The sequence below is a fragment of the Puma concolor genome, chromosome B4 (assembly GCF_028749965.1).
Source record: "Puma concolor isolate L17-30 chromosome B4, mPumCon1.1.hap2, whole genome shotgun sequence".
Classification (NCBI taxonomy): Eukaryota; Metazoa; Chordata; class Mammalia; order Carnivora; family Felidae; genus Puma; species Puma concolor.
The window spans coordinates 2,062,171-2,081,841 of NC_141673.1; the positions used below are offsets into that span (position 1 = coordinate 2,062,171).

Genomic DNA, 19,671 nt, shown 5'->3' on the forward strand with positions numbered 1-19,671 from the left:
AAGATGTTATCCGAAAATCTGACACAGAAATAGCTGCAGACGAATCTTGATTAGGTTATTGGACTTCAGAGATAACAAAATAATTCCTCTGGACGTGGAGGCAGAAACGGAAAACCGCAGTCACTCATGAGATACATGCATCAGGCCGCCCAGCTTCCTGGAATCCCAGGTTCCAGCACGCGGTGCGTGAAGCCCGGAGCTCAGGCACAGAATTCACGGTGGCAGATGTCGGGGGGATCCGTGTCCCGCCCGAGCCCAAGCAGGAAGACCGTTGTCTGCAGCGTTTTTCATGGGACTCACTGTGACCTAGAGAGTTTTGTCACTTAAATATGGAATTTTGTATTTAGTTTTTTGTTGTTGAGATATAAGAATGAGAGCCAGACATTCTCAACCAGGAAAGAACATACAGAACAGGTCAGCAGGGAGGGCTTCTTGAGAAAAACACAGGATCTGGGCCAATAAAATACAAAAAACAAAGGCGCCCAATTCAGCACAGTATCAATTCAGAAGAATAAAATATCAGTTACATGACGTAAAATGAACAAACCTTTCAGAATTCCTGAAAAAAGGGGAGAGTTTTAGTTGAGGCCAAGGCAGGACAGCCACCTGGATGCACAATCTTCAGAAAGAGAGTGTTCTCCGGGAAAGGGAACGTTTGGTGTAGATTATACACAGTTTTTACGTAAAAAGTTGTAGATTATTAGACAGGAAGTTTCACACCTTATTTTAAGTGTCTAGGATATGCAGGGCTGTGTGGCTTTAATCTCATAAGAACTAAGGTAGTAGTTCCTTTTACATATCCTGTGACCAGAATGCTTCCTTGCGGTTACTTTCTTTGACAAGGCAGATGCGCATGTGTGCCAGGGGCAGAAATGGTGCCCATGCCTGATGGCTTGGAGCCCGGAGCTGCTTTGGACTCTGTGTCCCCCTCTCTCTCTGCCCCTCCCCTGCTCGTGCTGTCTCTCTCTCTCTCTCTCAAAAATAAATAAAACCTTAAAAAATTAAAAAAAAAGAAAGAAATGGTGCCTATGCTTTGAGGTTTCACTGAGTCGTTTTGACCTTGGTAGAAGTTAAAGTGTAGCTTCCCTGAGAGCCCAGGAGTAGGGCCCACAAACATTAAAAGTTGAAAATTTCCTTTATCCATTATATTCGGGGAAAGGTGCGTCCAGCAGAAATTTTATATCCAGCTAAATTGCCTCTCAGTGTCCAATCAACCCACAGACCTTCCCCAGCACAGGAGCCTGAGGTCACAGCCCTGGAACAAGCCACACAGACAAAACACCTGCTAGGCAATCAAGACAAATAACTTGGTTACGGAGGTGCGGGGGGCAGGGGCAGGCAGTGAACATGGAGCCTTTTAAAAACTAAGACACAATGGAAGACACTACATGAACCATTGTCTTAGAACAAGCTTGACCTCTGTAAACTTTGACAGTGTAAGAATGACAGACAGGATTGAAAACACACCAGGGAAGCTGGAGGTGAGGACAGGGCGGCAAGGACCGTCTCCCCTTCCCCTGTGAGCGGCCACGGGGTCCAACATAAAATGGAAGTGTGCTGAGGGAAAAGTAATGATGTCAACCTGAGGGTTTAATGCAATTATGTTCCTTCTTCTTGGAGGTAACGGAGAATAATAATGCCAGTGGTGGAGGGACAGCTAAGTGCAAGAATTCTTCCTGTGTCTCTTCCCTCCCTTTTTGTCCTTTTAACGGGGGTAAAATTAGATCGAAATCTCACTGCAAATATGACCAGCCACCATTATCTCACTTTGTACGGTTGTTTCTATCCTTCATCTGCCTAATCACCTCTGTCTCTGCCTGTCTCTGTATCTTTCTGTCTCTCTAGGGAAAGCCATCTGGAATCCTTTTCCCATCCTGCCGTCGTTTCTGGGCGGTGGGATTGGGGGTCATTGATTGTTTTCTTCTTTGTGCTTTTGGGATTGCTTTTTTTCTTCACGAGAAAGGAGCATTACATTTGCAAAACCGGGGTCGTCACTCTAAGTAGAAACAGAAGACCTGGATTTGCTCTCCCACAGCGCGTCTGGGGCAGGGGGGCTGGTGGCCGGTGTGGGGCCCACTGGACACGTGGTACGTGCCCGATGAGCCGCCGTGCTCCACGTCCGGGATGCTGGGACTCGGGGTGAAAGGCAACCTCTGTCTTCATCTCGGAGCGTTGCAGGGATGAGGGGGACCGCGTCCCAGCCAGGTCTTCTGCCCCCCACGCACCTGTGCACACCTGGGGGGGGAGGCGGGCCAGAGGACCTCCAGCTGAGCGTGAGAGAGGGGCAGAGTGCCGGGGCGCCCCCCGTCCCCACTGTGGCACCTTGCACACCCCTTTATGCGGTGTTTACCCCCCAGCCACTGCCGCCCTGGACCGTCATCGACCTGAGGCCGGGAGCCGCCCCTGCCCCTCCGCGTGGGACAGCCTTGCGCGGAGCGTGCGTTCGGCGTGCGGCCCGGCAGGAACGGATGGATTTAATTTGGCTGTGCCCGCCAGGTGCGGGGCCTCCACTTCTCATCTCCAAAACGCAATCCTCCCGAGTCCCGGGCTCCTGCGGAAACCTCAGCCCCTCGCAATTAAATTGCTTTCATATCCCTTTATGAACTGACGCGTGTTTGAATGACCTGAATTTCCATGTGCTCTGAAGGCGGCTCTTGTGGGGGGCCACCTTCCCCCACCCCGGGGGCCACCTTCTCCCCCACCCCCACCCCCGCCTCTTCCGGGTTAAAGGAAACGTCAGGAGAATGACAAGCAGAAGGGTATTTACTACTTGGAAGAGCTCGGTTTGCTCCTGGAAAAAGGGGGGGGGGGGCGGGAGCTCCTACAGCTTTTGCTCCCAATAAAACCTCTGAAGCAAGGTCAAACATTCCCACGAGGAGATAAAATGTTAATAAATGATGGCCATTGTCCCACATTTCTGAATTTATGCAGTGCATCTATATGGCACCGCTCTCTCCTTGGTTAAATCCAGCGAGTAATTTCTGACTGTATTCATTGCCGGAGGATATATTTCTTTGGAGTTAAATATCACTAGCTGTGCATTTTGATACGAGGAATGCAGGCTGCAATTTATAACCGACAAGGCCGTCAGTGGATCCGGGCTGCGCAGGGAAGCAGGGCGCACCAAGTGTTCACAGGCCCCAGTGTTTATTTTAGAATTCATTGGTGAGGAAGCATCATTTCAAATTCCACTGTCAAGTTCTCATCCGGGATTGCTCATTCCTTCAGCAGACGCCCAGGGGCGGGCAGATGTCCGGCACCGGGGTCTCTGACGCCCTGTCACCCGCCTCCGCTCTCCCGCGGGCTCACCGGGCCCCAGGGGCGGCGGCACAGCGTCCCGGCCAGGGTGAGGCAGGACGCCCGAAACCCCCACAGAGCGGACAGGTGAGGAAAGGCGCGACGCTGGGCTGGGGGTGCCCGCACCTTCCTGCTGGGGGCTCGGGGGGCCCTGGGCCTGCCTGGAGAGGCAGGGGCTGAGGACCAGGGCTCCAGGAGGGGCGTGGGGACCTAGACCCACAGGCTTTGCTCCTCTGCAACCAGCCTTCCCCTCCTCCCCTCCCTTCTCCCGCCTCCCCTCCTCCCCCTGCCTCCCTCCTCCCTTCCCTTCTCCCTCCTCCCCTCTCTCCTTCCTCCTCCCCTCCCTCCCTACTCCTCCCTTCCCTTCTCCCTCCTCCCCTCTCTCCTTCCTCCTCCCCTCCCTCCCTCCTCCCCCCTCCCCCCGCCCCCCTCCTCTTCCTCTCCAGGCCTCCTCCTGGACTGGGGGAGGGGGACACAGCAACCCCTGTTGTCCGGTCACAGTCCTTGGGAACCCAGTAACACACTGGGTGGCCTTCTACTGTCCTGCGTCCCTCTGCTGAGCATCTGTGCCCGTGAGCGCTACGCTCTGTGGAAGCCTGTGAGATACAAGCCTGCCCTGTTAGGAGGCAGGAGCATGCAGGCCAGCAGGGAATCCGGCAGGCCGGGCAATCAGGCTGGCCTGCTGGCATGTGGAGGCTTCAGAACCACACTGCCACCTGCCTGCTGTGTGACCCCGGGCAGGTGTCCCAACCTTTCTGAGCTCCTCAGATCGCACGCAGCATGGGGATGATATTCCCAAGCTCAGAGGTTTGCTGTGGGAGTCAGGCTGATGGTCTGGGGCAGAACAGGCAACCAGTCTGCACCCTCTCTGTGCATCACTCCACCGATCCCGAGGGAGGCACAGATGTGGTGATGGTGGGAAGCCGCCCGGGGCTCCAGTGACCTCCGCCCGGGGCTCCGGCGACCTCCGGCAGCGATCCAGCCTGGCTCCGTCCCCTGACTGTGGGGGACACTTCCAGCTGCTGCCGCCCTCGCGGGGTTTGTCCAGCCAGAAAGGTCATGAGACGCACCTGTTGCCCGAACCAGTGCTGGGCACATATTTAACAGTCAGGGCGTGATATCGTGTTATTTAATTTTCCCTGTCATTGCGAGCAGCGGGTCGCCACCCCAGGCACACTGGACTGGGCGGTCAACAACTGACCGTCAGTCCCTCTCAGGTGGCGCTCGCCCGGCCGAGGGAGGGGCTGTGGGCTGCCCGCCGTCCCGGCCCTCAGATACCATATGGCTCCAAGCACGCCCCAATGTGTACTCTTTGAAAATAGCACAATTCTGAAGCCTCCTGACAAATTTTATGGGTTTTTCTCTTGTGCTAATTTATGGAAAACTAGCTCTTAACCATTTATCCACAAAAGGGCTGCTTGAGCCTTGGCTGTAAAAAATCCATCCGCAGGACCGTCTCTGTTTCTTGGGAAACGACTGTCCGTTAGTTGCAGACGGCCCGGGAATAGGGTTTTTCTCTATGGAAATGCACCTGGGAGCCCCCCCTCTCTCTTCTGGTGCCATCTTGGAACACGTGGGCAGAGACCACACCGTGCACGGGTCAGAGGGTTCCCGACTCTGGCTCACCTAGGGCAGGCAATGGCTGCAGTCTGTCTGTCTGTGACATCTCCCCACTGGCCTCCATCAAAGGGCCCCCGCCGGGCACCGGGAGACACGGGGAGAACATGCGGGCGGCTGCACGGAGGACGAAGAGGGAGGGGCTCAGGGAGCAAGCTGGCCCCGCCATGGGCTCAGCCTCTCCCTTCCATGCAGCTCTGTTCAGTGTCTCTAGGGGACCCGTGGCTAACAGGACAGGTCCCGCTCCTTGCCGAGGGGACGGCCTGGCTGGGGTAAGGGCACAGGGAATTGGGATTCCTGGGAGTCCTCGACAGGATCGGACAGCTCCCACTGTGTTCTGGGCCCTTCTGTGTTTTCTTGGGACAGAAGGCCGATGGGATTGTGCTACCTAATTTCCTCATCTTACAGGAGGGCGCCCGGAGCCCAGAGCGACCAACTGGCCGGTGGAGGCAGGGCCCACCTGTGTCCTACGCTGGCCCTTCTTCCTTCTTCTGGAGCCAGACTGGCTGAGCTATCTGTGCACGGGGAGAAAGAGCCGGGGAAGCTCTGCCTCTCCAGGCCTCTGCTTCCCCCCCTGCAGCCGGGATGCAGCTAGGATGACAGGGGTGAGGTCCCAGACACGGGCCCCACTCGGGGCTCCCAGATGCAGCTGACGACATCAGCCCTTCCCCCCGTGCCGGCCCAGGTGGGTGCCGACCAGCTGGCAGGTTTCTGTAGACAGACAGCGGGGCTGACCTAGGGGGCTCTTCCCCTTGCCACTTGTCCTTCACACCCCTCAAACGCTGCACCCCCATGCTTCCTTCTGACCCACGACACGGCATCCTGGACAGACCACTCAGGAGGGAAGAAAAACTCAGAAGCCCCCCAAGGACAATTCTGCCCACCCTGGTCTCCTCCAGGTCCTTTCTGGACCCCGACATCTGTCCCTTCTCCCTGCCACCTGCAGCCAGCTCCTTGTTCCGGCTTTTCCAGGCCAGGCGCGTGGCCTCCCCAAAGAGGGCCGTTGGGCCAGCACGTGCCCAGGACCCTCTCTGGTCCTCCAGGCGAGGAGGACGTGGCAGGGCCCAGAGGCGCTGAGAGCGTGGGGCATGAGCCTGCCTGATGAGGGTGCGGGCCCGGCGGGGCAAGGTCACAGGGACAGAGCGCCTGGGTCTCTGCCTCGCTCCCTGGCCAGCCCCCCCCCCGACCCCCCGTCCCTCTGCCACACCGGCTGCTGGACAGCTGGTCAGGGATGTCCTGCTCCCACATCCTGGGTGGGCAGGTCAGGCCAGGGGTCCCTGGGCACACATGGCCCCTTTCTTCCTCTCCCTCTGACACCTGCCTCCCCTCCCCCGCTGCGGAGCCACACGCACCGGGACTGTCAGAACCGTGGGCCAGGAGAGACGCCGGCCGAGAGCCAGCACCTTCCCCGTGAGGCAGCTGTGCCTCGTGAGAAGGCCCCACAGTCCCAGACACGTACCCGTCTGCCGCCTGAGGCCACCTTCCTCGCCGTCCAGCCCCCGCGTCGCAGACTTTAGGCTCACCTGCTCTGTCCTCTGTGCCCGCCCCGCCCACGCCCGGCCCCTGTGCCCTGCCTTGGGGTCCCGGGAGCCTCAAGAAACAGCCTTCCGGACCTTTCTCGTTAGGGGCTTAAAAAATGCACAGTGGTGATTAAGAAGCCACCTGGCGTCACTCGGGGCGCTTAACGTACGTGTGCTTTTTGCTGCTCCTGCTTCAGATCCTTGTTCTGAAAAACACAAGCACACAGTTACCACCGGGAAATCTGGGCCTGGGCCCTGCACTGCCCTCCCCCCGCCCCAGGCGCTGGGCGAGGGGTGGTCTGCAGCTCAGCCCATATACGGGCACGGCCCCACCGGGTCCCAGGTCCCGTGCGTCATTCTCTGCCGACCTCTGACTTAATACTACACCTGGGCCGTGAGCCCCCCACCCGATGGCGCTCCTCCCCCTCTGCTGACCCCTCTTCTGAGCTCAGCAGGGCCCCACGGGTGGCAGCAGGGGTATGCGCTCGGCTGCGGGTCTGGGGGCATCCAGGCGTGGAGGGGTGATGGCAGGGCCTCCGCTGGTTCTCAGGTGAGTCTGCTCCAAGACTCCAGGACCTGTCGCCTCCAGAAGTCCCTCCCTGAATCCATGGGGGACAAAGGAATGGCCTGTGGGCTCGGGGCAGGGGGAGGCCGGCAGGGGATTGGAGGAGGCCAGCCCCGCTGGTGCTGTAACCACCCACCTCCCGGGATGCCCTCCCCGCCTTGTCCAGCCTGCTACGCTCCAGCCCCCCTCTCCGAAGCCCGAGCTAAGTCCCACCTCTGCTCTGACCCCCTGCTTGCTGGCTGGCGGCCCTCCCCCCATCTCTGGAGCAGACGGAGAAAGTGGTTCACGTCAGGGCCCCCCAGTCCCTAACTCTGGGGCCTCACAGGGTGATGGGCCGAACGCTCAGCTGGCAGGGCGGGGATCCCCGTAACCTGCCATGCACGGAGTGTCGCCACGGATGAGCACCGAGCGAGTGCTCCCAGGCCGAGCGGTGGGGTCTGGCTCCAGGCCTCCCGGACCTCGAGGGCGGAGGAACCTCTGGGGGCCCGTGGGGCTCTCGTCGTATCGGGCAAGGACGCCTTGCTGCACTCACACTCGGCACTGATGACCACCAGCAGCTCCTCGAAGGAAGGGCCCCGTCTTGCACATTTAAAAATAGCCCACGGTATCTTTCTCTGAGGCTGGCACCTAGGAGGGGCACCGGACCGTGTGTGACTCCGTCCCAGTTGCACCCGAAGGCACGGGCACTGCAAACACCTGCTCAGCGGGCCGCCCGTGTCCAGGATGCCCCGGGTGCACCTGCAGCTGTGCCCGGGCCTGCCCGTCGCCCCTTCCTCAGACCGGAGAGGCCGGCAGGGTCCCAATGGCGCATCCCAAGGCCGCAGGCCGCGGCGGGAGGAGGTGCTGGGCGGACACCTGTGACCCTGATGAGGAAATCACTGGCTGGGCGCAGGTCTCAAGGAGCGCGATCAGAACACCGTCCGGGGAAGGCGATCTTTCTTGGCTTAAGCTACCAGAGGAATGCAGAGCGTGTGAGGCTGCGAACCAGCCGCTTCCCCGTGGTCCCCAGGCTGCCGAACGGGCGGTGTGTTCCGGAAAGGTGTTGGAGAATCTGGAGAGGCTGGTGTTGGCTGCAACCCGCTCTAGACGGGGAGGAAGTGGCTCCAAGTGGGTCGATCCGGAGAGGAGGGATGTGGGCTCTCCTGGCCGCCGGCCCACCCGTCTGTCCGCGCTCCCGGAGCAATCTGGGCCCAGCCGCCAGCTCTGGGGCACTTCACTTCCACTTGAAGAGGGATTCGTGCCTCCGAGAGCATCTCGTGCACACGCTATAGGAAAGAGAGAAGAGTTAAAAGAAAATAATCCTAATCCGGTCACTCGAACTAAAACTATTATTACCTTTTTCTTTTCTTTTTTTTCAGTATTTTTTTTTTCCTGTGTGATTCCTTCCGGACCTTTCCTTCATGCCTGAAAACATAGCGGGAAGAGCCGACCGGGCCGCGGGCCAGGCCTATTCCGAGCGCCGCAAAGACCGCGTGCCCCCCACCGCCATCGTAGGGCAGACGCGGAGGGCGGAGGGGCTGCCCGGCTGCCCCGCGGAGGGAGGGCTGAGCGGGACCAGAGCGCGGGCTGCGGAGACAGACCCTCCTCGCCCAGCACTGTCCCACGACGGAAACACAGGCACCTGTCGGTCCGGTGCCGCGGCTCACGCGGCCTCTGTCTTGTTTCCTCACGGACCAGACGTGGGCTCCACTCCTCTTGAACGTGTTTACAACACACACACACCGCCACGTAGCTACCCGTCCCTCCGTGGGGGGCACTCAGGGCCTTGGCAAACGCTCACGGTCACGGACACAGAGTCTCTGCCGTGAGGCCTCGGGGCTTACTTGCTCCCGCCATGTCAGGTGACTTGCCAGAGGAATTCTTTCAGCAGGTGGTGACGTGTGCCTGTGGGCTGGACAGAGGGGGCCGGCCCACCGTGGCGGGGTCCGCGGGGTGGTGAGATGGGCAGGTGTCTCCCCCCCACCCCACCCTGCACACCGATGTCAGATCGCGGTATCATCCCTGTCAGGGCGGCTGCTAAGTCATGGAGCCGGAATCGGTCCCAGGTCCAGCTTCCACCTGACAGGGGTGACCCCCCCCTCACGCACACACTCACAGAGTCATTCAGCCGTGCCCGCCCAGGGCCACCTTTGTCCTGGGCTGAGCTCTGCACGGAGTGAGCAGCTCTACGTCACCGTGCAACGTGAGCAAAAGTCCCCGCATGCATGAGCTTACACTCATGAGGGTGGGGTGTGTCTGCAGTAGGTGGGGTGTGTGGTATGGGGTGTGCACATGTGCTGTATGTAGTGGGGTGTGTGAGTGAGTGTGTGTGTGTGTGTGTGTGTGTGTGTGTCTAACCACAGACAAGCTGGTAGGTAAGTGTGTACACAGGACCAGCCCTCAGTGTGGGGCCTACAGAGGAAGCACAGAAGTGGGCCCCTGTGGGGGCCGGAGGGGAACGCAGCGGGGGACTGCGCTGGGCGCCCAGGAAGACCCCTCCCATTAGGTGCCATTGGAGCTGAAGACCTTTCATTCTAGGGAACGTGCAAATGGTGTAGACACTTTGGAGGCCTCTGGCTGCACATCCCAGGTGTGGGCAGGTGCACGGGGATGACGGGGACAGGCCACCCGGGGCTCTGCTGGCTCTGGCCTGAGCCGAGCAGGTTGCAGAGGGCCCTGTGTGGGCCCCAGTGAGGCCTGGGCACTTCCGGGGAGCCCCTCCATGCAGGGGTGCAGACGCTCCTGCCGACACCTGCGGGGATCGCCAGAGCCAGGCCTGTCCTCGGCGACGCGTCCCCCAGGCTGCTGCTCCAACAGGGTCCCCGGTGAACCCACGCGGGGCGGGCTGTCCGCTGCTGCGTCAGTCGGGCTGCAGAGGGAGGCCCGGAGGGCAGACCTACTTGTGCTGTGCGCTGAGGGCGTCCTGGCTGGAGCAGGGCCGCGCTGGGTCCTTGTCCTGGGAGAGGAGGGGAGGGAGGGGACAGACACCCCTTGAGGCACGACCTGTTCCCCGCAGGTTCCTCCCTGAGAGTCAGCGTGAGCTTCCGCGACACAGCGTTGGCCTCTGTGATGGCGGGTCCCCGAGGGGAGAGTGCCCCACCCCCAGACGTGCGTGCCCAGCGTGCTGAGTGACCAGCCGGGGGCTCTGGGGCAAGTATGTCCTCAACCCCCAACCACACTGTCGCCTCCACACAAAGGCCACGTGCAGGCCTGCCACGTGAGCCTCCACGGTGCCCCATTAGGGCCACTGTCTTTTCCCAGTGGGGACCCCGGTCAGGTGCTTCTTTGGCTCTTCCCGGCTGTCCCCTCAGCCGCTCCCGTGGAGCTCAGGCCTGGTGCTGCCCGGGCCCCCAGTCCGGCTCCCCACCAACCAGATGGGGGCTCGCACGGCACCACCAGGCCGTCCCCCCACCGTCGTCTTGTCTCGTTGAGACCGCCACGCCCCAGACCTGCAGCTCGCTTACCGTGTCCTGAGTTCCCGCTGTCCCAGCCGTGAATCTCAGTGGTTCTCTTGACACGTCCCTCTCTCGCCTGCTCCCCAGGATCCAGGGGACGTCCACAGCCTGCTGATTTCCCAAATGGACCTAAAATCCTCCAATTCTCTTCATCCTCTCGTTGACCGCTCCAGTCAAGACGCTGCGTCTGTCTGGCACCCCTGTGGATGAAAACTGAACATGTTTTGTTGTTGATCAATTTCCTTCCTTTCCTTCTCCCTTCTGTCAGCCTGTTGGGCCACTGGAAGGAAGACCACAGACTGGGAAGCTAGCTGACATCATTTCTCACAGTTCTGGGGCTGAGGTCCCAGGGCCCCCCTCCACTTTCCAGCCTCTCTGACCTTCCTTCACTTCTGAAGCACTGTGCTCTGGTCTGCCCCAGGGCCTTGGCACAAGCTGCTTCCTCTGAAACCTCCCACTATGCATCCCCTGTCCAATGTGCAGACCTCAAGGTAACTTAATGCTCCCTCCCCAGGGACCCTCTCTGATGTCTCCTCAATTCCCTCTAATCTAAATGCAGTCAACTCAAATCAATTCACTTGACTCAAAAACATGCAGTTAGTGTAACACGAATTCAAGCCTTTCTCAAGCAGACTCGCTTCCATGGAGCTCCATCCCAACCGTCTCAACTTGGGACAAAACGTGTGGCTCAGCACCAGCTAGATGGAATTGGAAGGACAATGACCCACATTTCAGAAGTTCGTGTACAAGAGCTCTGAAAGATCCACAAGATAGCGAGGAGTTTCTGGAAAGGAACAGAATTCATTCCTGGACTCGGTCCCACTTGGTCATGGTGCCTCCTTCTTATGCGTTGTTGAACTCCATCTGCTCATGTTTTGTTGAGGAAATTTGTGTCTATACTCATGGACGCTGGTCCGTACCTTTCTTTTTCTTACAACGTCCTGCTGACCTCACGGAATGGGTTAGGAAGTATTTCCTCGGCTTCCTGTTTCCGGCAGGAATGTGAAGAATTGGTATAGCTTCTTTCCTAAAAGTCTGATAGAATTTACCAGTGAAACATCTGAACCTGGTGGGTTCTTTTTGGGGGGGGGGGGGTAACATTAATCAACTACTGATTCAATGTTCTTAAGGGATACAAGCCATTCAGGTGATCTAGTTCTCCTAATACATGTTTTGGTAGTTTGTATCTTTCAAGGAATTGGCCCACTGAATTTAAGTTATCAGATTTGTGGGCATAAAGCTGTTAATGGAAATTCCTTTGTTTTCCTTTTAATGTCCATGAGATCAAGTATGATGGAGCCGCTTTCATTTCTGATACTGGTAACTTACGTCTTCTCCCTTATTTTCTTGCTTAGACTAGCTAGAGGTTTTCAATTCTATTGATTTTTTTTAAAAGAAACTATTTTTGGTTTCATTGATTTTCTCTGTTGGTTTCTACTTCTCTCTAATTGATCTGCTCTAATACTTTTTTCCTGTTTAATTTTTAATTGGCTCTTCTTTCTCTAGTTTCCTAAGGTTGAAAGTAGATTATTGATTTTAGATATTTCTTCTTTTCTAATACATACAGTAAATACTATAAATTTTCCTCTAAACACTGTATTCACTGCATCCCACAAATTTAGATGTTATATTTGTATTAAATAAGCTTTTAAAATCTTGGAGAAGTTTTACATTTATAGGAAAGTCACAAAGATACAAAGAGTTCCCATATATCCCACACCCCATTTCCTTTCTTTTTAACATACATACATGTCGCCCATTTATTAGTATTAACGAACCCATGTTGATACATTATTGTTACCAAAAATCCACACTTTATTTAGATTATCTTAGTTGTTAACCAATGTCCTTTTTCTGTTCTAGGATCCCACATTAGAGTCATCATTATGTCCCCTTAAGCATCTCTAGGCTGTGATGGTTTTTCAGACATTCCTTGTTTTTGATGCTGTTGGCAGCTTTGGAGAATACTGGTCAGGCCTTTTACACAATGCCCTTTAATTTGTCGCATTATCATTTTCATTTAAATTGCTTTAACTTTTCTTGAGTCTTCTTCTTTAAACCACGTGTTATTTAGAAGTGTGCTATTGAATCTGAAAATAATTTGGGATTTTCCAGCTACTTTTCTGGTTTTTATTTTCATTTTATTGTGGTCTGGAAACATACTCTGTCTGATTTCTATTTTTAAAAATTTGTTAAGGTGGGTTTAATGGTCCAAAATGTGGTCTCACTAGGTGAATGTCCTATGAAAACTTGAGGGGAATGTGTATCGGGCTATCATTGGATGAAATATTCTAGAAGTATCAATTAAATCAAGTTGTTCATTGGTGCTGCTCAGTTCAACTATGTCCTCACCAATATGATGGGTCTGTTAGTAGCAGAAGAATGCTGAAGTCTCCAAAAATCACAGTGGATTTGTCTATTTCTCCTTGTGGTTCTAACAGTTTTTGCCTTGTTTATTTTGACGTTCTATTGGTAGGTGCATGCATGTTTAGGATTGTTATGTATTTGTGGAGAATTGGCTCTTTATCATTATGTAATTCTGTACTTTATCCGTGATGATTTCCTTTGTTCTGAAGTTGCCCCTGTCTGAAATCACATAGTTATTCCAGCTTTTTATTAAAGTTAGTTTGATATATCTTTCTTTATCCCTTTAATTTTAACCCCTTTGCGTCTTTATATTTAAAATGGGTTTCTAGGAGACTACTTGCAGACTTCTCTTTGAATCGGTGTATTTAGACCATTCCCATTAAAAGTGATTACCGATATAGTTGGATTACCATGTATCTACCACATTTGTAATTATTTTCTCCGTGTTGCATTTCTTCTTATTTTTTCTCCCTCTTTTTCTCCTCCTTTTTGTGGTTTTAACTAGGTATTTATATGATTGAATTCTATCTCATTTCTTAGCAAAGCAATTATATTCTTTCCAGTGGTTGTCTTGGAGCTTTTAATATAAAGTTAAATATTTGAAGTCCATCTATGTACGACTTTTCATGCAGTCTGCTTATAATCCCACTTTCTCCTTCCCATCAGTACAGCATGGCTGTCACTTACTTTAACTCTCCGTATGCTATTGTCATCCAATATATTGTTATGATTTCAAGCAACTCTCTTTTAGATCTATTAAGAAAAAGAAGACTTTTACCTTCACTTAATTCTTCTCTGCTACTCTTCCTTTTTTTGGCAGATCCAAGTTTATGACCTATATCATTTACCTTCTCCTTGAAAAACATTTTTTTAAACGTTTCCTGCGGAGCAGGCCTGCTGGTGATGAATTCCCTCAGTTTTGTTTGCCCGAGAAAGTAAATGAAATACCATAAGAATAATAACAACCACCATAATAATCACAGATTTATATTTAAAAAATTTTTTTTTTCAACGTTTATTTATTTTTAGGACAGAGAGAGACAGAGCATGAACGGGGGAGGGGCAGAGAGAGAGGGAGACACAGAATCGGAAACAGGCTCCAGGCTCTGAGCCATCAGCCCAGAGCCCGACGCGGGGCTCGAACTCACGGACCGCGAGATCGTGACCTGGCTGAAGTCGGACGCTTAACCGACTGCGCCACCCAGGCGCCCTAGATTTATATTTTTATAGCACTTTATAGCTTGCAGAAGTCTTTCACTGACCTCCTTTCCCCCACTGAGCTAATTGTTTTATCCTTGGTACCCCCACCTCCTATACTTCCTGTTTTGCATCTGTCCACACTCCATAATTGCTGACTTATGTTGCTGTCTCTTCCACCAGACAGTGAGTCGTTAAAGGCAGTGGCTGTGTCTGCTTAATTGTTTCATCTTCATAAACCTGACAGTTTCTCAGTATACACATTTTTTAATTAATAGACCTAATTTTTAGAACAGTCTTAGATTTACAGAAAAATGGAACCGGTAGCACACAGAGTTCCCATATGGCTCCATCCCAATACACTTTCCTCTGTTATTAACATCTTGCACGAGTGTGGGACATTTGTTACAACTAATGAACCAATATTGATATATTATTATTAACCAAAGTCCATAGTTTACATTTCGGTGCACTCTTCGGGGTGAAAAGTTCTCGGAGTTTTAGCAAACGCGTAATGTCATGCACCCACCATTCCACTTTTCATCAGAATTCTTTCTCCACCCCGCAAATCCCGTGTGCCTCACCGAGACAACACTCCCTCTACCCCTGCAACGTTAGGCAACTACTAAACTTTTACTGCCTCCATAGCTTTGCCTCTCCCAGAATGCCGTGCAACTGAAGCCGTATGTATGGAGGGCTTCTTTTACTTAGCAATGCACACTTTTAGTTCTCCCCTGTCTTTTCGCGGCATGATTGCTCATTTGTTTCTAACTGCCAAATAGTATTCCAACGTACGGCTGTATTACAGTTTGTTTCTCCCTTCGCCTATCGAAGAAAGCCTTAGTTGCTTCCATTTTTTTGGCAATTGGAAATTGTGAATATGCTACTGTATACTACTACTGTATACTGTGAGTTTTGTTGTTCTTGTTGTGGACACAAGTTTTTGACTCTGTTGGGTATCACTAACATCTAGTGTCAATGTTCTGGATTGTGGCCATTCTAATAGGCGTCTGGTGGTACCTTGTGCTAGATTGTAATTTTCTGACATGCAATGTTGAAAACACTCTTAAATGCTTTTCTGCCATCTGTACCTCTTCTTTGGTGACAATTCTGTTCAGATCTTTTGCCTATATTTAAAAATCGGGTTGTTTATTTTCTTGTCGTTTTAATAAGTTTGAGAACTTGAGCGTTAACAACTTCTTTGTGTATTTTAGATACAAGCACTTCTTCACATATGTGTTTTACAACAACTGTCCCCCAGTCCGTGGCTTGTCTCCATTCTTTTAGCACTATCTTTGGCAGAGTAGAAGTTTTTAATTTCGATGAAATCCAACCTATCAATTCTTTCATGCCTCATGCTTTTGGTGTGGCATCTAAGTAGTCATCTCCAAACTCAGGTCACCTAGATTGTCTCTGACATTATCTTCTAGAAATTTTGTAGTCTTCTGTTTTAAAATTAGATCCATAATTGACTTTGAGTTAGGTGTGTATGTGTGTGTGTGTGTGTGTGTGTGTGTGAATGAAGTAAGGTCTGTGGCTAAATTTATTTTACTTATTTTGTATGGATGTGCAATTGTTAAACACTATTTGTTGAAGAAACTATTCTCCTTTGAATTACCTTTGCTCATTTGAAAAGATCAATTGCTTATGTTTGTGTAGGTCTGTTTCCAGGCTTTCTATTCTGTTCCATTGGTCTATTTTTTTAAATTCTTTCTCAAATACTATGATCTCTTGATTACTGCAGTTTTGTAGTTAAGTTTTGAAGTCAGATAATATCAGTTCTCCCACTTTATTCTTCTTCAATATTATGTTGGCTATTCTGGGTCTTTGCTTTCCCATACAAAATTAGAATCAGTTTGTCCATATCTGCAAAATAACATGCTAGAATTTTTATTGGGATTGCTTTGATTTTATAGATCAACTTGAAAGGAATTGACATCTTAACAATATTGGGTCCTCCTGTCCCTGAAGATGAAATATGTCTCCATTTATTGATCTTTGATTCTTCTTTTCATCATTATTGTTGGTATCCTCATGTAAATCCTGTACAGATTTTGTTAGGTTTGTACATAAGTATTTAATTTTTTGTTATTAATGGAAATGATATTGTGTTTTTAATTTAAAATTTTTAATTTTTTTAAAAAGCTTATTTTGAGAGAGAGAGAGAGAGAGAGAGACGGAGAGAGAGAGAGAATCTGAAGTAGGTTCCCTGCTGTCAGCACAGAGCCCTATGTAGGGTTAGAACTCACAAACTGGGAGATCATGACCCGAGCTGAAATCCAGAGGCAGACACTTAACCAATTAAGCCACCCAGGAGTCCCTTTAATTTCAAGTTCTTATTGCTCATAGGTAGGAAAGCAATTGACTTTTGTACACTGACCTTGTATCCTGCAACCTTGTTTTATGACTTGTTACTTCCAAGAAGTGGTGTGTGTGTGTGTGTGTGTGTGTGTGTGTGTATCTATTTAGGATTTTCTGCACAGACAAATATATTATCTGTAAACAAGTACAATTTTACTTCTTCTTTCCCTGACAGCTTTCTTTTTCTTGTCTTATTGCATTAGCTAGGACTTCCAGGATAATGTTGAATAGAAGTGGTGAACAGATTAGATCTGATAACTAGTGGTGGGTAGAATTGTTCACAAGTCCTTTTATTATCTTTTTAATACCCATGGAACTAGTAGTGATCATGTTTTGATTTCTGATATCAGTAATTCATGTCTACACTTATGTCTTTCTTAGCCATCCTAGAAGTTTATCACATTCATTGATCTTTTCAAAGAACCAGCTTTTAGTGTCATTGATCTCTATTGATTTCCTATTTTCACTTCTGCTCTAATTTTTATTATTTATCTCCTTCTTATTTAATTTGATTTCCTTTTTTCTTAAGAGATTTTCCACCTTTCTTCTTTTCTAATAGGTGCACTCAATGCTATAAATTCCCCCTCTAAGCATTGTTCTTGATATATCCCACAAATTTTGATAGATTGGGCTTTCATTTTCATTTAGTTAAATGTATTTTAAAAGTTCTCTTGAGACTTTTTTGGACCCATGTATTATTTAGCAGTGTGTCGTTTACTCCAAATAGTTTGAGATTTCCCAACTAGCCTTCTATTATTGATTTTTCATTTAATTCCATTGTAGTATGCAAGAATACTTTCTATGATTTATATTCTTTTAAATTTATTAAGGTGTGTTTTATGGCCGAGAATGTTTGTTTTGGTTAATGTCCCCTGTGAGCTTGAGAAGAATATGTATTCTGCTGTTGTTGAATGAAGTATTCTATAAATGTCAATTATATCCAGTTGATGGATAGTGCTGTTCCGTTCAACTATGTCCTTAATGATCTTGTGTCTGCTGGATCCGTCAATTACTGATGGGGGGTGTTGACATCTTCAACCCCTATAGTAGATTTGTCTGTTTCTTCTTGTGGTTCCCTCAGTTTTTTTTTTCCCCACATAGTTTGACACTTTTATTAAGGTGCGAGCATGCACATTAAAGATTCCCATATATTTGTGGATAACTGATCCCTTTATCATGATGTAATGCTTCCCTTTATTCCTGATAATTTCCCCTATTCCGAAATCTGCTTTGTCTGAAACTAATAAAACTGCTAAGCTTTCTTTTGATCAGTAGTGCATGGTTTACTTTTCTCCATCCCTTGACTCAATATATCTGTATCTTTGTCTTGAAAATGGGTTTCTTATATATAATACACAGTTGGGTCCAGTTTCTTTCTTATCCCCTCTAACGGGAACTGCCTTTCATTTGCTGTATTTGGACTATTCACCTTTAAAGTAATTATAGGTATAGCTGGCTTACTATTAACCATATTTGTAACTGTCTTCTATTCATTGCACTTGCCAGTTATTTCCATTAAAAAATATTCCTCTTCTGCCTTCTCGTTTTTTTTTTTAATGTTTTCTTTATTTTTGAGAGAGATAGCATGAGTAGGGAAGGGGCAAAGAGAGAGAGGAGGCAGAGGACCTAAAGTGGACTCCACGCCGACAGCAGTGAGCCTGATGTCAAGCTCAAACTCATGAACTGTGAGATTACAACCCAAGCTAAAGTGGGACACTCAACCAGCTGAGCCACCCAGACTCCCCTGCCTTCTCTGGTTTTAATTGAGCATCTTATTGTCACATTTTCTGTCCTCTATTAGCATTTCAATTTTAGATGTAGTGGTTTCTCTAGACTTTGCAAGATGCAAAGTCCACCTTCAAACAACACTATGTAATCAGGTCGCAGGTGGTATAGTTACAGAATATTATTCTGGATCTCTTCTTCCCATTCCTTATAACATTGCAGCCATTCTGTTCATATATTCATATGTTATGGGGCATCTGGGTGGCTCAGTCAGTTAAGCTTCCCACTCTTGATTTTGGCTCAGGTCGTGATCGCATGACTGGTGAGGTCAAGCCCCATGCTTGGGATTCTTTCTTTCACTCTCTCTGTACCCCTCTCCTGCTCACACATTCTCTCTCTCTCTCTCTCAAAATAAGTAAAAAAAAAAAAACTTAAAAAAATCCACGTTATAACTACCTGATACGTTATTGTTATTGTTACTTTGAACAGTTATCTATTACACAAATTAAGAATAAGGAAAATAAAAGATTTTATTTAACCTTTGTTCTTTCTCTGATACTCTTCATTTCCTTCTGTAGATCTGAAATTTTGATCTATTTAATTTTCCTTCTCTCTTAAGAATGTCTTTTATCATTTCTTGAAGGGCAGATCTTCTGTTGGAAAATTCCTGTTTTTTGTTGTTGTTGTTGTTTGCTTGTTTGTTTTTTGTCTGAAAAAGTATTTCTCCTTCACTTTTAAAGAATAACTATGCTGAACACAGACATCTAGATTGGTGCATTTTGCTTCCAATACTTTAAATATTTGACTGCAATCTCTTATTTTCATGGTTTCTGGTGAGGAGTCTAATGTAATTCTTATTCTAGTTTCTTGAAGGATAATTTAGGTTTTTGCTCTGGTTTTTTTCAAGGTTTTCTCTTTGTCTTTGGTTTCCTGCAGTTTGAACATAATACGTCTATTTGTAGATTTTTGGTACTTATGCTTGTTGTCCTTTGAGCCTCCCAGAGCTGTAGTTGGGTTTCTGTGATTAATTTTGGGAAATCTTAGTCATAATTACCTCAAATACTGCAATTCTGTAACCTTTCTATCTCTTATCTCTCTGGTATACCATTACATACATGCAATCCTTCTGTAATGATTCTGCAGTTCTTGGATATTCTGTTCCATGCTTTTCACACTGTTTTTTCCTCTTTTTATCTCATTTTGCAAGTTTTTAGTGAATGCATCAAGATCGCCAATTCTTTCTTCAGCCATGTCTGGTCTCCTTTCATAGCCTATCAAAGGCATCTCTTTGTTTCTGTTCACTTTGATTTCTGTAATTTCCCCTTGATTCTTTCTTAGAGTTTTCATCTCTGTCATTAAACTACCCATCTGTTCTAGAACGTTGTCTTCTTTCCCGTTGAGCCCTCAGCATACCCATCGTGGATGTATCACATTCCCAGGCGGACAGCTCCAGCATCTGTAGCACATCTGGGTCTGCTTTGTCTCTTCAGACCGCGGTTCTGTTGCCTGTTGGCATGCCTTCTAGTAGTTTTCTTGGAAGCTGGAAATGATACATCTGGTAACAGGGACTGAGGAAATCCAGCTTTTC

The 19,671-nt window shown here is 49.6% G+C and overlaps 1 long non-coding RNA gene across 1 annotated transcript; it reads left to right on the forward strand.

Annotated features, from left to right (window-relative positions):
* Positions 1-9,983: 9,983 nt before the first annotated feature.
* Positions 9,984-13,068, forward strand: LOC147578818 (uncharacterized). The gene is made up of 2 exons (XR_015253213.1): positions 9,984-10,132; positions 10,521-13,068. It is a non-coding gene; the product is annotated as an uncharacterized LOC147578818 (long non-coding RNA).
* Positions 13,069-19,671: the final 6,603 nt, after the last annotated feature.